General features: G+C 42.5%; 1 protein-coding gene across 36 annotated transcripts in view; it reads right to left on the bottom strand.

Annotated features, from left to right (window-relative positions):
• nrxn1a (neurexin 1a) overlaps positions 1 to 17,854 on the bottom strand; it is a 1,700,803-nt gene extending 1,682,949 nt beyond the window's left edge. For 11 of the 36 annotated variants that reach the window (XM_048536722.2, XM_059648535.1, XM_059648540.1 and 8 more), the window contains exons 1-2: positions 17,348 to 17,489; positions 12,690 to 12,766 (exon numbers count right to left, since the gene is read on the bottom strand). The gene's annotated coding sequence lies outside the window, so the exon portion shown is untranslated. Of the gene's footprint in view, positions 1 to 12,689; positions 12,767 to 17,347; positions 17,491 to 17,644 lie in introns of those variants that run through there. The other 25 variants (XM_059648541.1, XM_059648554.1, XM_048536732.2 and 22 more) reach the window with 7 other exon arrangements.
• Between the last annotated feature and the right edge of the window lie 3,098 nt (positions 17,855 to 20,952).

The raw sequence follows: 20,952 nt of genomic DNA, 5'->3' as shown, positions 1-20,952 counted from the left end.
ACTCTCTGGCTGAAGAAATGATGTCTCATTTCTGTTTTAAATTTACCCCCTCCAATTTTAAGGCTGTGCCCACGGGTCCTAGTCTCCCTGCCTAACGGAAACAACTTCCTAGCGTCCACCCCTTCTAAACCATATATTATCTTGTAAGTTTCTATTAGATCTCCCCTCAACCTTCTAAACTCTAATGCGTACAATCCCAGGATCCTTAGCCGTTCATCAAACGTTAAACCTACCATTCCAGGGATCATCCGTGTGAATCTCTGCTGGACATGCTCCAGGGCTAATATGTCCTTCCTGAGGTGTGGGGCCCAAAATTGGACACAGTATTCTAAATGGGGGCTAACTAGAGCTTTATAAAGCCTCAGAAGCACATCGCTGCTTTCATATTCCAGCCCTTTTGAGATAAACAACAACATTCCATTCGCTTTCTTAATCACGGACTCTACCTGCAAATTAACCTTCGGAGAATCCTGGGCCAACACTCCCAGATCCCTTTGTACTTCTGCTTTATGAATTTTCTCACCATTTAGAAAATAGTCCATGCCTGTATTCTTTTTTCCAAAGTGCAAAACCTCCCATTTGCTCACATTGAATTTCATCAGCCATTTCCTGGACCACTCTCCTAAACTGTCTAAATCTTTCTGCAGCTTCCCCACCTCCTCAGTACTACCTGCCTGTCTACCTATCTTCGTATCATCGGCAAACTTCACCAGAATGCCCCCGGTCCCTTCATCCAGATCATTAATATACAAAGTGAACAGCTGCGGCCCCAACACTGAACCCTGCGGGACACCACTCGTCACCGGTTGCCATTCTGAAAAAGAGCCTTTTATCCCAACTCTCTGCCTTCTGTCAGACAGCCAATCCTCAATCCAAGCCAGTAGCTTACCACAAACACCATGGACCCTCACCTTGCTCAGCAGCCTCCCGTGAGGCACCGTATCAAAGGCCTTTTGTAAGTCTAGATAGATAACATCTGCTGGGTTTCCCTGGTCTAACATACTTGTGACCTCTTCAAAGAATTCTAACAGGTTTGTCAGGCACGACCTCCCCTTACTAAATCCATGCTGACTTGTCCTAATCTGACCCTGCACTTCAAGAAATTTAGAAATCTCATCCTTGACAATGGATTCAAGAATTTTACCAACTACTGAGGTTCAGCTAATCGGCCTATAATCTTTCATCTTTTGCCTTGATCCTATCTTAAACAATGGGGTTACAACAGCAATTTTCCAATCATCTGGGACTTTCCCTGACTCTAGTGACTTTTGAAAGATCACAACTAAAGCCTCCGCTATTTCCTCCGCCACCTCCCTCAGAACTCTAGGATGTAGGCCACTGGGGCCAGGAGATTTATCAATTTTTAGACCTTTTAGCTTTTCTAGCAATTTCTCTTTTGTAATGCCTACCATACTCAACTCTGCCCCCTGATTCTCCCTAATTGTTGGCATACTACTCATGTCTTCCACTGCGAAGGCTGACGCAAAGTACTTATTAAGTTCTTCAGCTATTTCCTTATCTCCCATCACTAGCCTTCCAGCATTAATTTGGAGCGGCCCAAAGCCTACTTTTGCCTCTCGTTTGTTTCTTATGTTTTGAAAGAAGCTTTTACTATCATTTCTAATATTACTAGCTAGCCTACCTTCATATTTGATCCTCTCCTTCCTTATTGCTCTCTTTGTTATCCTCTGTTTATTTTTGTAGCCTTCCCAATCTTCTGATTTCCCAGTGCTCTTAGCCACTTTATAGGCTGTCTCTTTTTCTTTGGCATATTTCCTGACTTCCTTTGTCAGCCATGGCTGTCTAATCCCACCCCGGGTAATCTTTCTTTTCTTTGGGATGAACCTCTGTACTGTCTCCTCAATTACACCCAGAAACTCCTGCCAATGTTGCTCTACTGTCTTCCCACTAGGCTCTGCTTCCAGTCAATTTTCGTCAATTCCTCTCTCATGCCCCTGTAATTACCTTTATTTAACTGTAACACCATTACATCCGATTTTGCCTTCTCTCTTTCAAAGTGCAGTCTGAACTCTACCAGATTATGATTGCTGCTTCCTAAGTGTTTCCTCGCTTTAAGGTCTTTTATAAAGTCAGGCTCATTACATAGCACTAAGTCCAGAATAGCCTGCTCCCTTGTGGACTCCATCACAAACTGTTCCAAGAAGCCATCCTGCAAACATTCCATGAATTCCCTTTCTTTGGATCCACCAGCAACATTATTCACCCAATCCACCTGCATATTGAAGTCTCCCATGATCACCATGGCCTTGCCTTTCTGACATGCCCTATCTATTTCTCGGTGCACCTTACGCCCCTGGTCCTGATCACTGTTAGGAGGTCTGTACATAATCACATCATCTCTCAACCTCACCAAAACGTAATGCATTCAACATGTCTGCTTCATCTAGAATGAGTTCGCTGATGTCTGCTACTTTCTGCAGGCTGAAAAGTATCACAGCACAATGATCGTACTACCAGCAGCGGCAGAAGTAGCTATGGGCATGAAGTTAAATGGATTAGACTCTTTTTGGACCACGGCAGGTGACATTTGCAATACATTACTGTTCACTTTTCATTTTTGCACATGAAAGTGTAGTGAACTGTGTGAAAATTAACAGTTAGGTCCTGGGGAATGCTGCTGAACAAACAGTCCCTGGAGTGCGGGTCATAGTTCCTTGAAAGTGGAGTCACAGGTTGACAGGGTAGTGAAGAAGGCGTTTGGTGCTCTTGCCTTTATTGATCAGTGCATTGAGTACAGGAGTTAGGTTGCCATATTGCAGCTGTACAGGTTATTGGTTAGGTCACTTTTGGAATACTGCATTCAATTCTAGTCTCTCTGCTATAGGAAGAATGTTGTGAAATTTGAAATGGATCAGAGAAGATTTACAAGGATGTTGCTGGGGTTGGAAGATTTGAGCTGTAGGGAGAGGCTGAAAACGCCGGGGCTATTTTCCCTGGAGAGTCGGTCGCTGAGGAGTGACCTCATAGAGGTCTATAAAATCACGAGGAGCATGGAGGTGAATGGCCAAGGTATTTTCACCAGGGTGGAGAATCCAAAACTAGAGGGCATTGGTTTAAATTAAGAAGGGAAAGATTTCAAAGGGCTGTAAGGGGCAACTTTTTTACACAGAGGGTAATGTGTATATGGAATGAGCTGCCAGAGGTAGTGGTGGAGGCTGTTAAAATTACAATGTTTAAAAGCCATCTTGGTGGCTATATGAATAGAAGGGGTTTAGAGGGACATGGGTCAAATGCTGGCAAATGGGGCTAGATTGATTTAAGACATCTGGTTGGCATGGATGAGTTGTTTGAAGGGTCTGTTTCCATGCTGTACAGCTCTATGACCTGACCTTGCCTGTATTGTAGGCTTCTCTGTGGTGAAAGCTGCTACTCATGGTATTTCTCCCTTTGTAGACACCCTGCGTAAATTATGAGATGTAAGACATCAGAAAGAATATTCAGTCCCTCAGCATCTAGTGACTTTAGTCAGCACAACATGCAGCTTGATCGCCATTATCCTGGCCGCAGTCTGCTGCACAATCACCATCTGAACTTTCAAGAAAGCAAAAAAATTGCTACTAGATTATATAGGCTACCCGCCAATTACCTTGCTCCTGACTGCAGTATAGAAAGCACTTACACATCCACAGGATACACATAACAAGAACCATTAAAACCACTTGAAAATTATCAAACAAAGCTTGCGGGGTACATAAGCAATGTTCCACTGCTTGGATTATTATGGAGAAGATCTGCAATTGTCACCAGAGAATGTGTTATGATTCACTATAGTCTGCTGTTTCCGGCAGAATCTAACCATCATGAGGGCACTGACAGGTATTAGGTGTGGAAGAGGAGGGAATCAACAATACAACAAGAAGTAGTATTTACATAATATCTTCCATATGGTTCAACAAGACATTGTATAAGAATGTTATAAATCAAGACTTGATGTTGAGTTATGTGATGCATTATTATGGCGGGTAGCCAAACTGTTTTGTTGTAAAGATTTGTTTTAAACAATATATTATAAGGATGAAAGAGAGTTAGAGTGTTTAAGAGATACACAGAAGGAATTTAAGTGCCCAGCCAACTAAAGCCATAAGCACCAACAGTGGAGCAACTAAAGTTGGGGTGTCAATGAAGCTTGAATTAGATGAGCACAAATGTCTGGGAAGGTTGCAGAGCTGTAACAGATTACATATAAGAAAACTATGTAGCAATGGCAGAACACAAAGCAAAAAAATTTAAAGTTGAGGCATTTCTCGTGTAAAAATCAATATAGTCAGCAAGCTCAGGAATGATAATTGAGTGGAGTTTTTGGTGTGAGCCAGGTAGACACTGGAGTTTTAGATGACATCAAGTTCACAGAGAGTAGAGTATGGGGTGCTGGGCAGGAATGCACTGGAAAAATCAATTCTGGATGTAAATGATAAATTCAGTCTTGTATGGAGGCAGAGAGTATTATGAAGGTGGAAACAAATGTTTTCAGTGTTAGTTTAGTTACCTAGTCAGAAGCTTATGTTAGGGGACAAGTATGACACATAATTTAGGATCAGAATGACTCAAACTGTGGTAACTGTTGCTTGTTTGATTTGTTTAGTTAGAAGAGATTACTAAACTTTCAGTATATTTTGGTAATAGCTGGCTTATATATTAAATAATTACTTACATCGCTAAAGAAGTGTGACTAACTTTGCGGATGCTATGACCCTTTTTCTCTTTCTGACATATCAGAACAGCAGAAACAACCCTGCAAGGTCTTCCTTAATAACATGTGGGGGCTAGTGCCAAAATTGGGAGAGCTGTCTCAAGAAACTAGTCAAGCAACAACCTGACGTAGTCATACTCAAGGGATCATACCTTACAGGCAATGTCCCAGTCACCACCATCACCATCCCTGGATATGTCCTGTCCCACCGGCAGGACAGACACAGGAGAGGTGATGGCATAGTGGTATACATTCGAGAGGAGTTGCAACATTCACTCTGCGCCCTACGACGTCTCATGGCTTCAGGTTAAACATGGGCAAGAAAACTTCCTGCTGATAACAATCCACCATCAGCTGATGAATCAGTATTCCTCCATGTTGAACAACACTTAGAGGAAGCACTGAAGATGGCAAGGGCACAAAATGTACTCTGCGTGGGAGATTTCAATGTCGACTACTAAGAGTGGCTCAGCAGCAGTACTACTGATTGAGCTGGTCAGGTGCTAAAGGACATTTTAGTGAGACTAGGTCTGCAGCAGGTAGTAAGGGAACCAACAAGAGGGAAAAAAAAATACGTGGCCTCATTCTTAGCATCCTGCCAGCTAGAGATGTATCTGTCCATGACAGAATTGGTAAGAGTGGCCACCACAAGTCATTGTGGAGACAAAGTCCAGCCGTTACATTGAGAATCACCTCCATCGTGTTGCCTGGCACTATCACTGTGTTAATTGGGTCAGGCTTCAAATAGATCTAGCAACTCAAAACTGGGCATCCATAAAGTGCTGTGGGGCATCAACAGCAGCAGAATTGTACTCCAGAACAATCTGTAACCTCATGTGTCCTGTAACCCAACATATCCCTCATTCCACCATTACCATCAAGCCATGGCATCAGCCCTAATTCAAAGGAGAGTGCAGGAGGGCATGCCATGAGCAGCACCAGGCATACCTAAACATGAGTTATCAACCTAGTGAAGCCACCCAACAGGACTACTTGCACACCAAACAGCATAAGCAGCAAATGACAGGCAGAGCTAAGCAATCCTGCAACCAACGGAGCAGAACAAATCTCTGCAATCCTGCCACATCCAGTTGTAAATAGTGGTGGACAATTAAACAACTTAGTGGAGGAGGATGGTCCACAAATGACCCCATCCTCATTGATGGAACAGCCCAGCACATCAGTGCAAAAAATAAGGCTGAAGTTTTGGCATGATTTTATTATTTATAAGTCGTACATCAATTTTTGGAGAGAACCTGATTAAGAATTCCAGGTGTTGCAAAGATCTCTCCTTTTAAAGTTAAATGATGGTCTTAGCAGTTATTGCATAATTATGGCTTTGATCCTCTTGGAAAGTAATGAAGGACAAACAAGGAAGATTTTCTGTTAAACACATATATATCCAGCTCCAGACGTTCTTACTGCCAGGTTGGACTTTGAGTTGAAATAAGGAGTTACCTGAGATTTACTCTGTGCATCATGCACCTCGCGAATTTGAAATAACTTCTTTGACAGATTTCAGTATTCCTGGTTACCACACATATGATGGAGCATGTGCTCTCCATTTTGCAATACCTTTGTAGCTCTGATGTATTTTCTTCAAGGTATTTGCTGGGTGAAATTGAAATCACTAACTTATACTCACATCGGTAGTAATTTATCCATAATTTGAAAATGCTTCCCATACTCAAAGATTTTCATCATCTTACCAGTGCTAGTATGCTACTGTGGTCATTGTTGTGTGTAATATCGGTGATTGCAGAAGCTTTGTTATCTTGTGTTTGCAAATGTCATACTTCTTGGAGCCATTCAGACCTTACCAACCATTGTGTTGCAGTGAACTGGGAATATGATTCATTCCCATTTCAAAATATATGTAGGATGAAATGGTGACTCTGGACAATGCATTTGCTGTTGTTTACAGCTTGACCCACACTTTTACCATTTCCTAAGTGAATCTCATTAATCCCCACTGGAATCTTAGAAATCTTGGAGGCTTTCTCGCGAGTCATATGTCAAATAACAAAATTGGGAATTGCGCTCTTTCTTCATGACAACTTTTAAGAAGGTTTCACAAGGCAATGACTATAAAAGTCTTTTTTTCATGGTGGAATATCTTAAACCAGTTACAACAATGCTAAGATACGTAATGGAGCTATATGCAACATCTACATAGCTGTCTTTGAAAGAGGACCACTTCAACACAATAAATGAGGCAGCAATTTTGGTCATCATGAGGGGGCATTATATGCTAGGACGTCTGGCAATATCAGCATTTCCTTGACCCTTTGAAATATCTGCTTGCACTTTCTTTAATATTTCTCTTAAAGGTTCTGTAACCTGTGATAGATTTGGTAACATGGTTTCTGAATTGATTAATCATTCCAAATAAGCATTTAAGGTTTTGAACAAAACAGAAAATGGGAATTCATTAATCATTCTTATTTTTTGTAGGTCTTTCTGCACTTACTGCTAATAATATGTTCTAGGAAATGGTAGTTTTTTTTTAAGAATTCACACTTTTCATTATTGTGGGCCTTCTTCTGGTTGATGATTTAAAACTGCTTACACATTCTGGGAAAGTGGAATATTTGACATAGTTCTTTGGAAAATTTCAGGTGCTGACATTATAATGACTGTAAAATGATTAAAATGAAATCTTCTGAACAAAGAATGAAGGTCATAAGCAACTTTGATTTTACATCCAAAGACACTTGCCAAATTCTGCAGTCTGTGCCCAACTTCATGGCTGTGGTATTTTTGGACAAATTCCCAAGCTTTTCTCTTCTGAGAACATTGAATTGAATTATTACAGCATTATTAAGTTAATTCTATACAATACAAAGAGTACTGTCAATTTTCAGGCCTGGAATGATTCCAGAGAACTACAATGTAGGTTTAGTGACAGGAGAAATCATTTTTGTCATAGTCATCTCTTTTAGCTGAATTGGATTTGCTTCATTGATGAGTGTACTATCTTCTTAGGCATGAAAAGGCAAAGGTTTTGCATCTTTCCATAAAGTAATATTATACTTGACTTTACATCTTCCTAGGTCAAGAAATAATTTTATAAATTCTTTCTTTTTAAAAGCACCTGCGTAATCCCTGCTATTTAATTTCTTCCATTTTCTGGAGTGACGATACTGTGGCTTTAAGAGGTGGATTTTGTCCTTTTTAAAAAAATATATATACTTTAAGATGAAGGTGAAAAATTGATTCTTCCACGTTAATAAAGCAGCAACTTGGAATGCCCCGGGTTTTGTTTAAACTTAGAACAATAGAAGCAGCGTGAATAGGTGGAGTTGGGCTTCCACAGAACCAGGGTTTTAGTTTAGCTTTCAGTTATTGGGAGTTTTGAGGTTCGTTGTGGAAGCTTTATGTCTTTCTGCCACAGCAAAAGTTAGAATTCTCTCTCTTTGGTAAAGTTTTCTCTTGGTGTTCTTTTATCCTGGAGAAACGTCACATGTGAGACAATCTATTTTACTGAATTTGCCTTCGCTAAGGGTATGTTTATGAGATGTTAATATATTGGAACAGTTGCTGTTTAGTAGTTAAATACTCTTTTTGATCTGGTCCATAACATGAATAAAATTAATGTCGAGACAAGCTCTTCTACGTAAAATGTGAAATTCTTGATTTTTGTCAAATAAACAGTGTTTTAAACACCTACCTCCACTTCTACTGGAGCACAGTATGCAGCTTTCCCTTTACTTTGAAAGATAACCTTTCCTGAATCAAATTAATTCTCTTAATTGCAGGGGATGTATGAATACAATTAGTGATATGCCTGTTGACATTTACATGTACTTTTCAAATTGCATGATTTGGAACATTATTCTGACCAAGGAGATTCCATAACTAGAAAGTAATTTTTTTTTAACTTTCGCACATCTTCCCAAAAGGCCAACAGTTTGTAGTGAAAGCATTCTAGTTTTTTTTAAAGGACACTTGATACCTCAACACTGGCAGGACTTTACAGTATCTAGCACTTTCCCTCCTAAATGTATTTTTTTTGGTGTTTCTTTCACAGTAATGTGCTAAAGGAATTGTATGTTGACTGGAGGTTTCTCGAACCAAGACTTTCTTCATCTATCAGAATGGACATGCACATGGACAGCAGTGAATTGAGGGGAATGTAGGTTAGGTTATTTTATTTTTGGATTAGGATTATTCCACAGCACAACATTGTGGGCTGAAGGGCCTGTACTGTGCAGTACTTTTCTATGTTCTATGTTCTAATTACATTTCTGTTTGAAAGCCTCTGCTTATACCAACAGTCGTATTGCTTTTCCTAAGGTGAGCTCTTCCTTAGGCTTTAATAAGTACGATTAACATTGATCAGCAATATCTACACAGTGTAACCTCATATTAAAGATAATGGGAACTGCAGATGCTGGAGAATTCCAAGATAATAAAATGTGAGGCTGGATGAACACAGCAGGCCAAGCAGCATCTCAGGAGCACAAAAGCTGACGTTTCGGGCCTAGACCCTTCATCAGAGAGGGTCTAGGCCCGAAACGTCAGCTTTTGTGCTCCTGAGATGCTGCTTGGCCTGCTGTGTTCATCCAGCCTCACATTTTATTAACCTCATATTAATCCTGTTTTCAATCTCCATATTTGCAATCTTCAACTAACCTGTAAAGGCCATCAACAAAAATATCAACTGGCCTCTAAACACTTCCAATTAGTTTAGCTGCAAGAGTTTTCTCTCCCAAGGTTGAAGTCGTTATCAACAGCTTTTAAGACTTTCTCAAATTTAGTTCATGTTTCATTAATGCCTTGATCTGCAAAAACATCATCTGTTATTGTTCTATGGAGTACTGTGTGAACTTGTTTTGCTTTGGACTCCCTATCCAAGTTGGAAGCAATTCCTCATTTCAATAATTATTTTTCTCCAATGTGATCACGCTTGAGTCTGATTTTGGCCCTTGTATGTGTTCAAACCTCTCAGGTAGTATAAAACATTTCTTCTTTAATTAGTTTACTCACTGTTTTAAGTTTTGCTTTAGTATTGAACATTTTCTCATAATCTCATTGCAGTCACTGTTATTCCTCAAAGAATCTCAATACTACACTAGTTATTCTTATTTTGAAACAGGCCAAACCATCAAAAGCTGTTTTATTACAATTCAATAATCTCTTCTCTCCCTGCTCCTGGAGCTGCAATTTAGTTGAGGTTTTCTTTTCAATTTCATAGCCCCAAAAATTAATGGTGTCAATATCACGTTGGGTCTGCTCAATGTTTTAGCATAAGCTGCCTTTTCTAAAGGGTAGAATCTCCCAGCATTGCTGTCTGTCTAGTGAGCCATTAAGACATTTCCTTTACTGTGTAAAGGTTGTTCACCATCTCCCTGATAGCTCTGACTTGAAGACTACAATTACTTAGTTAGGATTTTCTTTATAGGCCTCTTAGGTGTAGCCTGAATGCCTTTGCAAGTTGGTCTTCTGACTTGCTTTGCCTCCACTTTGTCAATAGACTAACATTGGAGTATTTTGCTGCCTACTTCGAATTTTCTTCCCAGATTTGGTTTGTCTTTCTTCAGGTTTGGAAATCCCTTTACAAATGCTCATAACTGCCACGATGTTGCATATTTGATTAGGCTTGCTGGGAGAGATTACTGATTTTTTAATAGGTTTTAACAGGAACAAGACTTTTACATATTACAAAACCATATGCTGCAATTCAGAAGTATTGAAACTCTAACAGATACTTTTCCTCTTATCATCATTTCATGTGATCACATAAATCATCACAGTGGCGGGGTACTCCACACACTGTCCTAGACATTAATTCATTCAAGTCTTTATATCATTGTCCCAATGAATACAAGCCCAATTCCCAATTCACAAGCAGCTCCGTAAGTCATGTTCCCTCTATTACTGGCCATCAAGGCATCTGCACAGTGACAATGCTGAAATAAATTCCACCACAAAAAGAACAATTATAAAACAACTTGATTAAACAAACCATGTAATATTCTGGACAAAACTAATCATGCCTGTGCTTATTCCTGAGCCCTGGCTTCTGTATGCCTTTCCTAGTCCTAGTGCTGCTATGCAGTGTTACTCCAGGGACTACAACATTACTTACACAAGGCAGCTGACTGTCAATGGGGGAAAGGGCACATCAATGACATCAAGCATTTCTGGCCCTCAAAGGCCCAACATCTCTTGTGTGCACACCTGTAGTCTCAGCTGGGTGGCTGACAAGCAACAGAAAGGATACCAGCACATTGATGAATATTTTGGTCCTGAGAAAGAAAGCGGCATAGAATCTTTGAAGACCCAAAAGCATGAATCATGGGAGTGTACTGAAGTGCTAGAGTGCTGCAAAATCCTGTCAGCCCCTTTACACATGCTGTCCCTAGTTCTGGTGGTAGATGGCTGTGCTTGCTGATTTCAGTCTCAGGATTCATTACAGCCGCCAGGATTTGGGTAATCCATTGATGGCATTTCTTCCATGGAGCAGGGAATAAGAATCTGAGCTAAACCCCTGCTGGTTAAGTGCTGAATCTAATTATAGCACCATAGAAATGATACAGTATTGAAGCAGGCCATTCGGCCCACTTGACAATGCCAACCAATGTACTATATATCACCTTGTCCTGCAAGACAGAGAAAATGCATCTGTGTGTTTAGGTGATGTGATGATCTGCTTGAACAGTTGACAATGTGCAAGCTTGCAGCAGTGTAAAGTGCAACGAGGTGAAGTGAGACATGCATGCTAGATTTAATAGACACAGGTTATTGCAAGGGCTGTGACATATTGAGAAGTTGGTAAGAATATGGTGGCTTTGCATAGGATGTGGCATTTGAAGAATTATTCACTGACCATGACTGTTCATGTGAGTCTATTGATTTTTTTGTTGGAATTCATCCAGATCCTTGAGGCCAGGCTCTAGACATTGACTGTCCCAACAAAGAACATGGAACAGTCCGGCACAGGAACGGTCCTTCAAGCCACTGTGTCAGTGCTGACCATTGCACCATTCTAAACTAATTCCATTTGCCTGCTTATGATTCATATCCCTCTATTTCCCCATCTATTCCTGTGTCTGTCTAAATGCCTCATTAAAACTGCTATCATACCTGCTTTTAATACTTACCCTGGCAGTGCATTCCAGGCATGTCTCATCCTCTGAGTATAGAGCTTTCCTCACACATTTCCTTTAAACTTTCCCCCTCTCAGCTTAAACCTATTCCCCCTGGCATTTGCCATTTCTACCCTGGGAAAGAGACTCTAACTATCCACCTTGTCCATGCCTCTCAATTTTGTCTGCACTTCTATCAGTTTGCTACCTCAACCTCTGATGCTGTAGCGAAAACAATCTAAGTTTTTCCAACCCCTACTTATAATTAATGCACTTCAATCCAAGGAACATTCTGGTATTTTGTACCCTCTCCAAGGCCTCTACCTATAGTGTGGTGGTCAGAACTGTATAAAGTACTCCAAATGTGGCCTATCTAAAATTTTATACAGTTGCAATAAGACTTGCCAACTTCTATGCTCAGTGCCCTGACTGATGAAGTCAAACATGCATTATATCTTCTTTACCACCTTATCCACATATGTTGCCACTTTCGAGAGTCATGGACTTGCACTTGTCAGTGCTACTGACACACTGGTAGCTAACTCCTAATGAGGCAGTACTAAAGTCAAGGACTGTTCACGTGTAAATAAAAGGTGACTTGGTGTCAGATACTGACCCCTGTGTAGTTATGGTCCAAACCCCTTACAACATGTCAAGGAGATAGCCAAGACATTTTCTTATTTTAAAAGGCCAGTGCCAGGTGTTGCATTCTGAATGTAATTCAATTGGTCAAACCAACAGGCTTGAAGCAAAACACACTTTAGTCAATCACTATAGTTAAAATACAGACATTGAAAATAAAAGACTTGGCTTAACTGTAACTATTGAAATATTTAAAATAACACACCACTCATTGCTGTTCCAATATAGTAGCATATCATAAATACCTTGGCAAAGACAAAGTCAGTAAAGGCGATTATCTCACATGCAATTCCAGCAGCAGGAACAGAACCCCAGTTTTTAGCTGTAACAGAGAGAGGGAAAATAGCTTTCACATCCAACTTCAAGACTCCAGCAACTAGTGAAAGTTAAAACTAAAAATCCTGTTTTTGTGGGAACTTGGCCCCACTCATTCAGGCTCCTTTTATTTTTCCAGCTTCAAACAAAAAGACCAAGGCCTCACAAGCTATTTTGTTTATTGGTTTGAAGCAGATTGCTCCCACCTATGTCTTCATAGGAAAAAAAGGACAAAATACTCCTCTTAAAGCCAAGTATCATCACATCTATGACTAAGCCAATCATGTACCCAACTTACCAACTCGCCATGAATCCCATACAACCTAATGTTGTGGACTAGCCTACCATTATGGACCTTATCAAATGTGTTTGTAAAGTCCATATAGACAGCATCCACTGCCCTATCCTCAATCATCTTCATCATTTCCTCAGTCACCATCAGTTCTGAAGAAGGGTCACTGGGCCCGAAACGTTAACTCTGTTTTCTCCTCCACAGATGCTGCCAGGCCTGCTGAAGGGTCTGGGCCTGAAATGCCAGCTTTTGTGCTCCTAAGATGCTGCTTGGCCTGCTGTGTTCATCTAACTCCACACTTTGTTATCTCAGATTCTCCAGTATCTGCAGTTCCCATTATCTTTGAGCTTTTCCAGCAACTTTGCTTTTGTTCCTGATTTACAGCATCTGCAGTTCTTTTGGTTTTTATTTAAGATATTTTGAGATTCTCCTTAATCCAACTTGCCAAGACTATTTCATGACACCTTTTAACCCTCCCCGATCCTGTTTCTTTTTTTAATTTCTACTCCTTTTATATTCCTCAAGGGCCTTGTCTACTTTCAGTTTACTAATCTTATGCATGCTTGCTTTGTCTTTCTGACTAAATTTTCAACACCTCTTATCATTCAGGGTTCTCAACTCTTACCAATGCCCATCTTTCATCTTCACAGGAACATGCTGATCTTGAGCTCAGGTCAACGGGCCTTTAAATTATTCCCCAATAACAAATGTGGATCTACCCTCAAACAGCTAATCCCAATCTAATTGCTCCTGTTCCTACCTAATACTGTTGCGTTTAGCCTTCCACCAACTTAGCAGTTTCACTCAAGGATCAGTCTCATCCTTGTCTAAGCTGTTGTAAAATGTATGGCATTATGGTCACTGTTCCTAAAATGCTCCATCATTGAAACTTTGATGACCTGACCAGGCTCATTCCCTTGTGCAAGCCCTATTATGGTCCCTTCCCTTGTTGGGCTACCTACATACCGTTTCAAGAAATGGAAGCATCTCTCAAATTTGTCATCATCCAAGCTTCGAGCTCCAAGGGAATCCCAGTCAATATTGGGAAAGCTGATATCACACTTTTAAAAACCCTGTGACTCTTACACATTTCTATGATCTGCTTGCACATCTGTTCCTCTATCTCTCACTGGCTATTGGGAGGCTTATAGAATAAAGCCATCATGGTATCTTTCCCCATTGTGTCCTCATAGTTTGTCTGCAGGATTTGCTGGCAAGGAGACAGCTTTTCTTAACCAAAAAGGTCAGTACACCATTGGAACACCTTTTAGTCCTTGCCCTGCCATACTGCGTGATCATCATAATGTATTTTCATTCAGACATTTCCTAAAACTCTTCAGTCAATTTTCACATCCTCTTAAAGTATTTCAGGATTCTGAAAGCTATTTTTGAGTCCCCCTGCTCAGCCAGGCAGCCACTTAGTACTGTGCTCTGCACTGTTCACTTTCTGAAATCACTTAAATGATCAGATGGCATGATGGTTCCATTTTACTTGTACTGAAGGCAACAGGCATGAGTTAATCACACAAAAAGATCATCATGCCAATTTTCATACCTTGGCAAATTTTGGAACTAGTATATTTCACTGTATGAGACAAGAGACGTGGATATTTAAACATGCCCTGATGGCCTGACAGAAATGTTTGAAATAATACTGGTTGATAAGCCACAATGTTGTTTGCAAATAAAAATAAAGGTAGCACAGTAAAACAAGTAATGATGCAACAAGCTATGCCCTGCAATAATGAACATATTAATAATGAAGATGTCTCAAAGCAGTTACTGGAGGCCAACTACAACATCTGAGCTTGTAGATGATGATCATGATCTGCTGGGGAGAAGATCTCGTTAGTTAGATGTGGGAGCAAAAGATCTTTCAAAATGCCTAGAAAAGGACAACAGACCAATTGAGGCCATAGAGGGTGACTGCTGAGACCATGTGGAGGCAGAGAAGAGGAAAAGTGTGCAGCTGTGATGAAGAAAGGTGGGAATGAATTTGTAACCTGTTAAAGGAAAGGGAAAAGCAATAACAGTTTGGATCAGACGTATATGACAGGAAGGGTAAAGAACCCAATTTGGCTAAGATAGAGAAAGAAAGAAGGCGAGTGCTTGCCTGAACACTGGTTGGGGGGTGAGAGGTGCGATGTGTGCCTCAGGTTGAAGAAGAAATAGGGCAGAAGCCAAGAATGGGGGAGAAGACTCAAGGTAGATGTGGGAAACGGCCAAAATAGAGGAGTATGTGGGAGGGAAAACAGAAATTGGGACTGCAAATTACTGGAATCTGAACTGAAAACAAAAAATAATGCTGGAAATCACAACGGATCAGGTAGCATCCATGGAGAGAAATCAAGCTAACATTTCGAGTCTAGACAGCACTTCATCAGAAGTAAAGCAGGGGCATGGGTACCAGAGAGAAGAGAAGATGATGGACAGAGCAAAAAATGGAGAGGGGGAGAAAAGAGAGAAGTTACTTGGTGACTGAAGCGGTCATGTTGAAAGAACAGTTTGAAAGCAATGGGAAAATAGTGGGAAAAAAAACGAATGAAGGGGAGCGTGACTGTCAGCAATAGGGAGGTGCAAAAAGGCAGGTGAAAAATCTATGAAGGGCAATTACAACATAATCCCTACTGTTTCCTAGTTCTCTCTCATTCAATGTTCATATTTTAAGCTTGGCTTCTTTCTGACAATTTCGCAGGGTCACTGTGTTTACATTCCATTTTCCAGTCTGAATCAAAATACTTTATAATATTCTTCAAAAGAAGCAATTAATGCAGCAACATGAATCAATATATGACCATGACTGCACTTGTATCCGCTTTTGGACAATATTTTGTATTGTGTTTAGTGCAAAATGGCTGAACCTGCCAAAACAACAACATTTCAGCATGTGCATTTTAATTCTTTCTGTTTGAGCTCCCTCACACCAGATACTCAATTGTTTAAAAAAATGCTTAGCTCTCCAGAACAGTTTAAAAGGAAGCAAAGTTCCTTTTTAGCCAAATTACTCAGTGGATTTTAATATCTAATTTGGTCATTTTAACCAATTTACTCAATAGATTTTAATAAATAAGTTGTTGGAAGATTGACAGACAAGTTGCTGTAATGTAAACTAATTATTATTAGTTGTATTTTGTTGCTAAACACTTTTGGATTCCAAAGATGATAATTACAACTCCCAACAAAAAAGCATAAAAATGCCAAAGTGAAAATATATATGTCCTGTCTTTGGATTAATATTAAGACTTCTGTCCTACAATGATCTTGAAAAATGTATTTTAAAACTTTGAGATTGATGGTTACATGGTCCATTTGGTTCAGTAGACTCCCATTGCTTCATTTGTAGAGAATACAATATCCTGACATATCTGACGTCCAAAACTACCCCGGGCGCTGAAAAACAATAATTCTTTTATTGACTGGCACATCACTTGTTGCAGCGTCCTAAGAAATAGACCAGCACTTTATAGTTAACATTTCTTTTCTCTCCCTCTGCCTTTTGATTTCGATTGTCTTATTAGCTTTCTCACACTACACCTAATGAGCCATCACACCTTTCTTGGATTGTAAAAATGCCTGAAGTGAAATCATGACAGGAAATCTAATTACCAATGTACCACAGCAAAACGCAGCATGGAAATTATGAGACAAAAGAACGCTCCAATTTGATACATGTTTTTTTAAAAGAAAACGCTACCGATATGCGCCTAACATGTCAATTTCTCTTTTCTGCTTCCTGTCTTAGGAAGCTGCGGTCCGTTCTCACCTCATGACACTTCGTATTGTTTCCCATGTATCATAACAAAATGATTAACGCAATCTGTAAAATTAAGCAGTTTTTTTTGTACTCCGAGATGTAATTTGGATATGCTGTGTCAGATGGAGGTAGCCCAAATAATATAACTAAATCCAACAATTACATCCAATTCTGGCGGGGAGTGAGAAAGGACAAAAATCCATTCTATTCCGTCTACAATATAACAGGTCCTTAAATTTAAACATGCTATCAGTATAGAAATACGATTCAACAAAGACAAGCAATCCTATTCAGTAATCAACTACTTTTATTTTGCAACCAAAGTATCAACTCAGTAAGGTATGAGGGAAAGGGAGTTCAATCACAGAGCGGTGAGTCGCCTTGCATTCATTATTGGAAAGGAGCTGCGGAGAACGGGAACTCTCGGTTTTATTTTAATTGATATGTTGGTGCCTATGGAGTCTGCAAAATGCAAAACCCTCAGACTCTCCTCCTAAATCTGCAACCTCCGATACAGTGATGGCTGCTTTTAAACCACTCACCTGGTTCCTGCACTCTTCCCTCTACCGTGTGTTGCAGATGCGCAAGGATTTTACTCACTGATGAAGACCAAGGACACAAAAGAGGGGGATAAGATCAGACATGGGCTGGGGGAATGGGTGGGCTTTAAATCTCTCCACGCGGTAAAGCAATGATGTAAGACCTTTCAGGATTGGGTTTTTTTTTGTCTTCACGCCAGCCTCTTAAAGACTGGGCTTCCCCGCTCCGATACATGACGAAGAAAATTCCATTAGTGCTCGGCAGCACAACGAGAGACAGACAGACAGAGCCCCACGTACCTGAAAGAACCCGCTGGGGCCTGAACCAGGCTGTGAAAGAACGCTGATCTTTCAGACGAATTCCCGTTTTAAAATTTAAAATACACGCGCGCCCAGGCGAGGAATAGCTGCCTTCTCTATGTCAGGATCTTTCTGTGTCAAGAGAAAGCCATCTCTATTGCCTCCCGTTAAAACAGCGCTGCCAGCGAAACCCTTGCCTTCTGGTACCCAGACCCTGCTGAAAGATGACGCATATTCTCTCTGCAAACTAAAGGAAATCAAGGGAAAAAAATGCATTTAAAAAAGGAGGTGTCGCAGCCCTTTTTCTCCTTACAGCGGAAGCAATGAAAAGCTCCCATATTTATCTTTCCAACCGCCAAAGCACGGCCCCTCACCTCAAAACACACCACCCAACCCCAAACAGCAGCCTGCCCCAAAATGACTGGTTTAATCTGGGAAGAGTGGCTGACGCTGTATTGGCCGTGCCCTGGACGCCTAGCGGCTCCCCTGAGTGCCCAGCCATGCTCTGACCGTAGGTATCTGGGGGCTTCCAAAGTGCCTGGCCATGTCCTGGGTGTCTGGCCAAGGCCAGGGTGTCTGGTCATGACCGGGATGTATGGCCATGCCCGGGGTGTATGGCCATGCCCTGCGTGTCTGACCGTGTCCGGGGTGTCTGGTCATGCCCGGGGTATCTGGTCATGTCTGGGATGTCTGGCGAAGCCCAGGGTGTCTGGTCATGCCCGGGGTGTCTGGCCAAGCCCGGGGTGTCTGACCATGCCCGGGGTGTCTGGCCACGCCTGGGGTGTCAGGCCAAGCCCGGGGTGTCTGGTCATGCCCGGGGTGTCTGGCCAAGACCAGGGTGTCTGGTCATGTCCGGGATGTATGGCCGTGCCCGGGTTGTATGGCCATGCCCTGGGTGTCTGGCCATGCCCAGGGTGTCTGGTCATGCCCGGGGTGTCTGGTCATGTCAGGGTGTCTGGCCAAGCCTGGGGTGTCTGGCCGTGCCGGGGGTGTATGGCCATGCCCTGTGTGAATGGCCATGCCCCGGGGGTCTGGTCATGCCCTGGGTGTCTGGACATGCTCGGGGTGTCTGGCCAAGCCTGGGGTGTCTGGCCATGTCCTGTGTGTCTGGCCAGGCCCTGTGTGTATGGCCATGCCCCGGGGGGTCTGGCCATGCCCTGAGTGTCTGGCCATGCTCGGGGTGTCTGGTTGTGCCCCGGGTGTCTGGCCAAACTTGGGGTGTCTGGCCATGCCCAGTGTGTCTGACCATGCCCTGTGTGTATGGCCGTGCCCTGGGTATATGGCCATGCCCCGGGTGTCTGGTCATGCCCTGGGTGTCTGGACATGCTCGGGGTGTCTGGCCAAGCCTGGGGTGTCTGGCCATGTCCTGTGTGTCTGGCCAGGCCCTGTGTGTATGGCCATGCCCCGGGGGGTCTGGCCATGCCCTGAGTGTCTGGCCATGCTCGGGGTGTCTGGTTGAGCCCGGGGTGTCTGGCCAAACTTGGGGTGTCTGGCTATGCCCAGTGTGTCTGACCATGCCCTGTGTGTATGGCCGTGCCCTGGGTATATGGCCATGCCCCGGGTGTCTGGCCATGCCCTGGGTGTCTGGCCATGTCCAGAATGTCTGGCCATGCCCTGGGTGTCTGGCCGTGCCCTGGCTGTCTGGCCATGCCCGGGGTGTCTGGCCAAGCCTGGGGTGCCTGGCCATGCCCTGTGTGTCTGGCCAGGCCCTGTGTGTATGGCCATGCCCCGGGGGTCTGGCCATGCCCTGAGTGTCTGGCCATGCTCGGGGTGTCTGGCCAAGCTTGGGGTGTCTGGCCGTGCCCGGGGTGTCTGGCCGTGCCCGGGGTGTATGGCCATGCTCTGGGGTGTCTGGCCATGCCCTGGGTGTCTGGCCGTGCCCTGGGTGTCTGGCCAAGCCCGGGGTGTCTGGTCATGCCCGGGGTGTCTGGCCAAGGCTGCGGTGTCTGGTCATGTCCGGAATGTATGGCTGTGCCCGGGTTGTATGGCCATGCCCTGGGTGTATGGCCGTGCCCGGGGTGTATGGCCATGCCGAGGTGCCTCGCTTCGAGCTGCTCCAGCGCCCACGTACTCAGCCGCACAATACCAGCCGGAGACGAGCCTATGCGGAGGATTTGTGTCAAAAGCAGGCTCTCGGCTACTATCTGTTGTATTTTCCTTCTCTCCCTGCAAAAGTATTGTCGCCGCTGAAGTGCCAATTCCCGGGAGGTAGGTAGGTGTGCATCGCTGTCATGTTATTTCCCCGTGCTCTCCCGGGGAGACAGCTCTAGTAAGTCTGACACACAAGGCTTTGCTCTTCTCGCCTTTTTAGGAGTGTGAACGCTGCCGTGTGTGGGCAGCTTGAAATACTTACAGCAGAATAATAACGTCTTTAATTCCGTGTTAGAAAGCAGCACCTCGTGAAGCGTTCCCAATTCGAGCACCCAAATTTCAAAATGTTTCCAGCTAAAACGAGTACTTATAAATAAATGTTGACGTGTACGATAATTTGCCTGATTTGACACAAAACTGTTGAAGCGACACGACATTTTCATTTGTTTAATGCCAGCACGTATGTATTTACTTGCTTACAACACGAGCTTTCAAAGCGTCGCAATCCTTTGCTGAAACATTTCTGGTAGGTATCCAGTCATGATTTTAGTGTATTGTAGTGAACTCTTAAGCACGTGTGCGCGGAAAGTGCTTCCGAAGACAATATGTTTTTTTTTAAACAAGCATTTACATTATTGTGACACATACATAGACAGATGGAAGTGTACTGGAGCTTGGGAATTCAATAAAACAAAACCTCGGGTAACGATGATAAATGAATGCTCGAGATTTCTGGATTGTACTCGGGTGTCTGCAGGGTGTACGCAATGTAAATGCGTTCCTGAAATTCCAACAGGTTCAACTTGAAATGGTTAGAGCAAGCTGTCACAGGTCATTTTCTTATCTTTGGCCATATAAGATATGCCAGAGGTGAGACTACATCTGTACATTTTCATACCTTGTTTCACTTTGTACTGTTTTCACATGCAAAGAGGAACCATCAAAACATGAAACTGGGAAGTGGTTAATTTCAAGGATGGGGTGGGGGTGGGAAGGTTTTGGAGGTACATGGTATGAATGAGTTAGGGACACCCCTTTAACTGTCTGTCCTGACGGAGAGTTATATTTAAATCAAAACATTAATTCTGTTTTTTCTCCACAGATATATGTTCAGCACCTACTATTTTTATTTCTGATTTCCAGCATGTGCAGCATTTTGCCTTTATTCACTTAGCTTGGCTCAAGAGCAAGAATGCCGACATTTTTGATATTAAAGT

This window comes from Stegostoma tigrinum, chromosome 9 (assembly GCF_030684315.1).
Source record: "Stegostoma tigrinum isolate sSteTig4 chromosome 9, sSteTig4.hap1, whole genome shotgun sequence".
Lineage (NCBI taxonomy): Eukaryota > Metazoa > Chordata > Chondrichthyes > Orectolobiformes > Stegostomatidae > Stegostoma > Stegostoma tigrinum.
The sequence above is the reverse complement of the archived record's forward strand: the minus strand, read 5'-3'. Positions and strand labels throughout refer to the sequence as shown.